The sequence below is a fragment of the Desmodus rotundus genome, chromosome 7 (assembly GCF_022682495.2).
Source record: "Desmodus rotundus isolate HL8 chromosome 7, HLdesRot8A.1, whole genome shotgun sequence".
Classification (NCBI taxonomy): Eukaryota; Metazoa; Chordata; class Mammalia; order Chiroptera; family Phyllostomidae; genus Desmodus; species Desmodus rotundus.
Genome location: NC_071393.1, coordinates 71,900,130 through 71,908,825, shown reverse-complemented (window position 1 = coordinate 71,908,825; position 8,696 = coordinate 71,900,130).

The window sequence follows — 8,696 nt, the reverse complement described above, 5'->3', positions numbered from 1 at the left end:
TAACAACTGTCATATATGTACCTGACAGATGACAAAAGAATGAATAGTACATTGACAAAAAATGGTAAATTATATTTATAAAAATATTCAGAACGACTGACTTTTCTCATGAATGATATTAAAGTGAATCAAAACAGACTTTTAGGAAGTTTTCTTTATGGATTTGTCTGATGGATTTTTCCAGCAATCTTCTTGATCATGTTTAATCATACACGTATAAATTGATTTGGTGGCAAGAATTTTTCCAGAGAACTTGTTTTGATATTGTTTAAGGACAGTTACTGGTTGGTCCTAACCTGGCCCATCCATTAGGTCAAAACATTCCTTTTCACCTTCTCCCATTCTCCCTTTTGTGAAGTGCCCCCCCTCCTCCAGCTTTGCTCATAATTTCTAGCTTGAGTTCTGTCATAAGTTTAGGACCTTACACTTCAAAACAAGGAAATGAATAAGATGATTCCCAACAATTCTGAAAGTTAGCCTGTTTCCTCTAACATCCCATCGACTTTTTTGTTGTTGATGGTGGTGGTGGAAGAAACAATATTTTGATAGTAACTATGCATTGGCTTTATGTATGATTTTTTTTATAATCAATGATGCATATAATTTCATGCTATTTTCATGACTATCACAATCAAAATTTGTGTTTAACCCTTTTTTACTCCAGCATTCAAAGGTTCTCAGCCACTAGCCTTTACAAATGTCATGGTGGCACACTGCTCTTCTTGCTTGTAATCTCATCCTTTTTGGGACTTGGAATATAATCTTATTGGGAGTGCCAGAGTTTTGTTTGCATTTCCACTTTCTTTCTGGTTGAGTTTATATCTATATCTATATCTATATAACTCAGGGTGAGGCAAAAGTAGGTTACAGTTGTTCATATGGAAAATAATAAAATAATTAATGAATAATAATAATAATACAAGAATAAGTTCTGTGTTTTCATACTCACAACCATGAACTTACTTTTGCCTATCTCTGTATAATATATATTATTGAATATATTCAATATATAATTGAATTAAGGGAAAACTATATATAATATTAATTATATTACACACAATTATATATTAATTATATTACATACAATTATACATTAATTATATTATCCATTATATTTATGAATTACATTATATATTATATATAATTAATTACATTTTATACAATTCAGTTAATTATTTCATATATCATATATAATTTTTAAGTCAATCAAAAGGTTTCTGTCAGATAGATGTCCTAGCTTAAATGTCAGTCTTCACCACATATGAGGTCTGTCCAGAAGGTATCCAGCCATGTAATAGGAAAAATAGAGACATTTATTGAAGAAGATACAAAATACAAGAAACATTGTATGTAGGACAATGACACCTCAGTCTCCTTCAAAGTAGGCACCTTGAGACCTCACACAGTTCTCCCAATCTCCATCAGCTGCCCTGTTGTATTTTCCTGAATCTCACTGACAGTCTAAAATCCCTTCCCTTTCAAAGGAAATTTTAGTTTTGGGAAAAGTCAGAAGTCACAGGGTGCCAATTCTGGGCTGTAGGGGGACTGAATCACCTGGGTGATTTAATGTTTTGCCAAAAAACAAGGCCCGACATATGATGCATGAGTGGGCATGTTGTCGTGATGAAGCTGCCAATCACCAGCTGCCCATAGCTGTGGTCTTCTGAATCATCCAAATAGTTTCCATGGAGGAATGTTCAAGCTTAATGCAAAATTTAATGCAGATTTGATTGCTCTACTCACTCAGTCATTTTGAATGTAATGGCCACACAGTATGCATGCTCACTCAATGGTGTCTACTGCTCCCACTGAGTAGTCAGTGAAGTCATCATTGTTCACGCATGCGCATCTTCCAGTCCACTCTCTTTGGCTGCCAGGTTACATCGATGTTGCACAGACTGTTCTTGTTAAATTAGCAATGGCTGGACTTTTTCTGGACAGACCTCGTATATGCCCAACATTCTAATCTCTACTAACTTCAAAAATTTTAAGTTATTTTGAGTGATTTAGTAATTTCCATTGCCTTTCATCATGTTGCCTGTATGAAACAAATTACTGTAAACTAAATTAAACATTTAAAAAAATTAATGCTGTATTCAATGTAATTTTTTGAAGATATTTTAAGCCAAAACTTGGAACCCTAATTTAAGTTACAAATTCAATAGTGTTGATTTTAACAATAGAAATAACACAACTGAGGTGGTTGGATGGACGTTCACCTTCGAATGTTCACCAGTTTGCCCATGTGCAGGCAGTAATCACTATTGGCACTCCACAAATTATTCTGCTGCCTGGAGGTTGTCAGATATCTTTCTAGACATTTACTCCATGCATGTAGAAATGCAATTCCAGAAGTGTTACAATGGAAAAAATATATATATTAGAAACAAGAAAGCATGGAGGATAACTCTGTTAATCAAGTGTGACTGACTCCTCATTTCTGTCCAGCTCCCAAAGACATATTAGTGTTATTTACATCAGTTTACCATATGTCTATGGTCCTTAAAAGATGTAAGGGTTTGAAAGCCATGAATACTAGTGATGTTGGGTGCGACCAAAATAAAAGCCACCAAATTGGCTGAAAAGCTTGGTGGGAGTTTTGCTACCCTATTGTTCTTCAGGGACACCTTTCTGTTAAGGTATCAAAAACTTTCCCCTTGTTCACCAAGCCCATTGTCCTGCCCAGGGAGAGCAATTCAGCCGGTGTAGCATTTTGTGGATCTATCTTGTTCCTCTAGGACAAAGAAGGGAAAGCCCACTACCTGACACTTGGAGAGCTTGAGCTCCTGAATGAAAAATTGCCATGAATTTGAATGAAGATAAGAGAGAAGGGGGCAGGAAAAGATGTTCCAGTGGTGAGGGATTGTCTGTGCTGGCGGCCACCCATCCCTCTTATCTCACCTAATGGCGGGTGCCTGCCAATGTTTATTTGGCCATTGCCATTCACCAGCTGCTCCTCTACCATGTTGTTTTTCTTCCCAGATGGCAACACGATGTTCCACGATAAAACTGACACAAAAAACAATGCAAAATTTGTCTAAGAGAGGTTCAGCAAGCATGAGAAAAACATCTGATATTGCTCAGAGCCCGCCAAGTTTTCAGCTCACAGTGCCAGAGTAATTATGGGATGATTTGAGCAGAGGCAATACATGGGGAAGCCACTTCCAAATGTATCAGGTAGGTTTCCAGAAGAGGCAAAACATTCGGCTCTCTCATTCCTCTGGCACCGCGACAGAACCGATGAGTGCAGCCTGTGGCTCCCAGAAGCCTCCTACAGTGCTGAATCCCTGCTTTACCCCATGCTGCCTAATTAATGGCCCACTATTTAAAAAACTCTTTTATTCAATTAGATTCTGCTTTCACTAAGATAAATACTCCTGCTATCAAAATCCTGGGAAACCAACATTTATAGCCTGTCTTCTTGCCAAAGCATCTGTTTTTCTGTTGCCCCTGGTCCCTTATTCTCTGTCCAGTCTTCATGTGGCTGTTTGGTTCCACAAAATTTGACAGCTATTTTGAGGATTAATGTGAAAGGAGAGGGTGTCCCTGCCATCTTGTTACTCCAAGAGCTGTTTGTCCCTTAGCTTCTACATGAGAACACAAAATAAAGAGAATCATTTTATTATTATTGATTGCAAAGAGCCACAGATGCTATTTAAAATGGGGCATTTCATATTCATCACTATTCCTCAAGCTACTCCCTTTTATGTGGATTATCATTGCTATGCTCTTTGTCAATTCAGATTTTTAGATGAAATGCTAGAGAGCTCTTTTTAATTAGCCATGTACCTCTTCATTTGACACAGAATTGTCTCCTAGTGGTGATTGCATTCATATCTGCTTGGTTAGATTTTTCTGTTTTCAGTTTACTTGACTTACATTAGAGACAATACTGAGAAAAACAGTTTTTAAAAAATGCTGTCTAGCATTTAAAGAATCTGCCCCAAACTGGCTCTACTGTGGAATTGTTGGTTTTAAACTGTTGTTAACAAAACTATAGAACATGTCCAATAATCTGTACATTTGTGAAAAATACTATTTTCATGAATAAAATCATCCTTTCTGACTTATGAGTGGTATAATAATTGACAAGATTTAAAAACAGACTTTGCATTTATTTGGTCTGGGAAGGAAGTTTTCATTGTAGCTAGTATCCCACATCCTGGGAAAGGAAGAAGAAAAGGCACAAAGTTCCTGAATAAGACCTGAGTTCAGGTTTTATTTGTGCCATTAACGTTGGATGAGTCTACTTGACCACGTGAAATCTCTATTTCCTTATTTATAAAATAGAAATATGAATAATTATCACTAAATACAGCTGTTGTGGAGGTCAAATGACAGATACAAAGAGTTTTGTGAATTGTAAAGCATGGCACCACTAGCAGGTACCACGTCATTTGACATTTCAACCTTTTTGCAGGACCTATTATTGGGCATTTTCCAAGGCAGCAAGAGCGTAACTTTTCCTTCTAGTGAAGTCACTTGATTGTCTTTATGCTGGTGAAATTAATATAATGTGCATATTCTAGTTCATATTCATGTTGGATAAAAATGATTACACGGGGCAGAGTAAGGTCAGGTTGAAGATTCTCTGAATATTGAGAGAGAGATTGCTCTCGGTAATCCATACCTGTTGGGGTTAATATTCATGTAGACTACAGCAATGGTTCTCAATTCTGGCTTTATTTTTTATTTATTTTTTAAATTTTTATTGTTATTCAATTACAGTTTGTTTGCCTTTTCTCCCCACCCCTCCATCCCACCCATCAATCCTGGCTTTAAAAAATCATCTGTACTATGAAACAACACATTTCTGCTGCTCTAGGCTACCTAGTTGTGGTACTTTGTTACTGCAGTCTGAGGAAGTGAATACAGTATATACTCAGTAAATTTTGATAAAATGTATGGATCTTCTACTGCTTCCCATGGACTGCCACATTTTTCACAACACCTGATCGAGTAGTGCTCTTGTCATTCACTTTCGACATGTGAGCAAACTGAGGCCTACAGAGGTTAACTTAGGTCACTTCTGTCTGCCTCCTTAGCCAGAGCTCCTAAGCTCTACACCGTGTGGTCTGTGCATATGCTGTATAATAGGCATATATGGAAAGAGGAAGTTGTCATGGGTAAGAAGCACAATGCACACAAAGAGTACTCAACATGGGAACCCAGTATCTGGAATGTCAAATATTCAATCTATCATACTCAATTTAAAGATCCTCTTCCCAGCTTCACACCCCATAAATCCCAGCCTGACTCAGGCTCAGAAAGCTGCAGTGGGGAAAGAGGAAGTGTGATCTGTCTTTGCCTTGCATATTCCACTTTGTCTCACATAAGGTCAGGATAAGGTGAGGGAGAAGTAGGGAAGGAGAAGTAAAAGTCTTTCTTAATTAGTACAGTGGTCACATGACTCTGTGGCCCTCTGAGTGTCAGATGGAAGATTATTTTGGTTCCCTAGAGACTCTGATTGCTCCCTCACAGCAGAGATGTACTCTCTGGCTCAATCTGGTCCCAGTTCTTTCAACTGGAGTCACCTATTCCTGAAGGGTGACTGACCTCTTGGGCATGGTCCATTGATAGTAACTCAAGTTCCACTATTTTCCTTGGCATCTGTTCTAGCTTGAAGGAAGCATTTGGCTCTTTTGTATCATAAACTCCAGAAGTACAGGTAGGTCCTGCCAAAACCCTCTCTTCTTAGCCACAGAAGGCCACAGTTTCTGCCCTCTTTCGAGACTAGAATCAGCTTCCAGTCTCTGTACTCCAAGCTCCATAGGAGTTGCATGCTGAGCTTTCTGAGAGGTTTTCCTGGAGCTTCCCTCATTTGGCTTGAATGGCTGTGCTGGGAAACAGCCTGATCTATCTGGATTTTAATGTCATTTTAAATGAGATCTTGCTAAGGACTGTTATTATGACTAGAATATCAAAAATATTGGTATAATGTAAATGTCCATGTTCCAATCCATGGATCCTTTATTTTAAATATTTCAATCATTTTAAGTAATTTATCTACTCTTACTGAACATCCATTATATATGCCAGGCAATGCACTAGGATAAGGCAGATAACCCCAATTCCTAAATGTATGTCCAACAAATTCCTTTGGACACTAGGCTGGTGTGCTTGCTAATGAACTTGGGTGAGTGCTAGAGACTGGGAAGAACACTAGGTAGAGAGACTGAGTTCTGAGTGTGTGCACTTGCATGGCTGTGCCATCAGCCAAGACGAACACTGCTGCCCAGGCACAGGCTATTCCCAGGGCTAAATGCAGAGAAGCCAATGTGACTGGGCATCTCACGTGTTAATACTGCAGCTGGAGGGACAGCCTGGTACAGATAAGCACAACACAAGTGATATTTTATACTGGATTAACATTTTGGACAAAGCATTACACTAGCTTAGATGGTATATCACAGAAAAAAAATGTGGTTTGGTAGACAGGGCAGGCGCCAGATGATCTCTGTATGCATTTCAGCTTTATAATTTAGTGAGATGTGTGGCCTTGGACATATTTATTAAACTCTCTGAGTTTCAGTTTCTTGACCTGCAAAATATGGATGATAAAACTTAGTTCATACACACCCACTATATTAGCTAGCTTGCTTTTTTTAATCTTGTTCTATATATGATTTAATAAAAATAGATAAAATAGATAAAGTTTATGATCAGATAAAATGCAGAGAAAGTTGAATAGTAAAGATTGGGGGAAGATTAACTATAATAATATAGTCCATGTGCTTAAAAAATACATATGAAAACCCTGTAAACTGTAAAGTTCTGTTCAATATTATTTATAATATTGAATTTCTGTTAATAATATTTATAAAATATGTATTTTTTAGGTTTTAGGTACCATTTATGATTAACACAGTCTCATACTCTGGATGGGTGACTCAGTTGGTTGGAACATTGTCCCCCACACCAAAAGGTTATGGGTTCAATTCTTGGTCAGGGCACATACTTAGGTTGTGGGTTCAATCCCTGGTCAGGGAGTACAGGAGGCAACTGATTGGGGTTTCTCGCATTGAATTTGTCTCTCTCTCTCTCTCTCTCTGAAATCAATAAGCATATCATCAGATGAGGACTTAAAAATATACACTCCCACTAAGTTTGGCTTATAAAGATACCTGAAATTTATGAAGAATTTCTGAAATGAATATTATTCATTGTGAAACTGATTTTTAGAAAGAGAATTATATCCAGAATTCCAAAGGCTCAGGACAACTTCTGAGTCCCACATGGTAGCTTCTGTTCTTTCTGGAGATTTCTTTATTTCATATTCCAGTTTTGGCAAAACTTTTTATTCTGCTTTCTTAGTAACCGACTAATTTGGTGATACCAATCATGTCTTTACCAATCTTTAGGTCTGAAGGACATTAGTTTCTCTCCAGAACACATGGCTCTTTTGTCCCCTTTCCTTACATACACACATACACCCCCCCTCTGAACGGCAGCCTGAGAATTTGGAATGCTTAATAAATTACAGTGATCGAGTAGGGAGTTCTTAGGTCAGTAGAAATTGCTTAATTTGTCTCTGGAAGAAAAAAATCTGAATTACCTTTTAGAGAATTTGTTTAGTGTTAAATGATTTTAGAGTGTGGGTGAAGTTTTCCTTTGGGTAAGTGCAGGGCTTACTATATTAAGACCCTCTTAAGAACACAGTATAATTTGTGTATTTATTCCACAAACACTTATTTAGTGCCTACTAGATATCAGCCAGCATTCTAGGAATATATCAATGATCAAAAAAAAAAAAGAAGAAAAGACAAAAATCCTTCATTGACTTAACATTTAATTTGAGCATCAGATTACAAATAAGATAAGTAAAATATGCAACACTAAGATCTAAGGGGAATAAAGAAAGTACCGGCATGGCATACAAATCACCAGGGGAAAGGGAACTCAAAATAGGTAGGTGTCCAGGGAAGGTATTACTGAGAACTTGGTGTTTGAACTAGCCTGTGGAATCAGCCAGGCTCCTTCTTGTCTTGGAGGAGCAAGTTCAAAGACCTAGAAGCAGTAGTGGGGCCTGGATTAAAGAGGCTAGAGAGAAGGCCAGTGTGGCTGAAAATGAGTAAATGAGTGTAATAGTGGGGTATGAAGTTAATGGGGACTGAAGGGGCAATCATTAAGGGCTTGTAGACCACAGGAAGAAAATTGACTCTTATCTTGAGGCTGATGGGGAGCCATTGGAGGGCTTTAAGCAGAGAAGGGATGTGACCTCACAAACATTTTACCTGCCCCCTCTCCCCCCATTGCTATGCTAAGAATAGACTGAAAAGGTAGAAGTGGAGACCATTTAGGTGAATATGGCAATAATCTAGGGGAGAGGTGACAGTGGGGTTGGCAAGACATGGCCTAGTTCTGGATACACATTGAAGGTACAGCCAACAGGGTTTGCTGATGGACTACTAGACAAGGAGGTAAGAAAAAGGAGAGTTAGGGATGATCCAGGGTGTGATTATAGGAGACATCTGGGAGACATGTCAGCCTTTCCTACCCTCTCTACTCATCCCTCCCCATCTCCTACCCCTACACTGCTGCTTCTGTGGTTTTTGACTCTTTATAGCTTGTTTACTGATATCTTTCACCTTCAGATTCAAGACTGTCCCCATTTTTCCTGTGACATATCATTTGTCATCTTGTTAAATTTTCTATTTAATTTTAATTTGTAGCTATGAAAAAAAGTGCAACTTAAA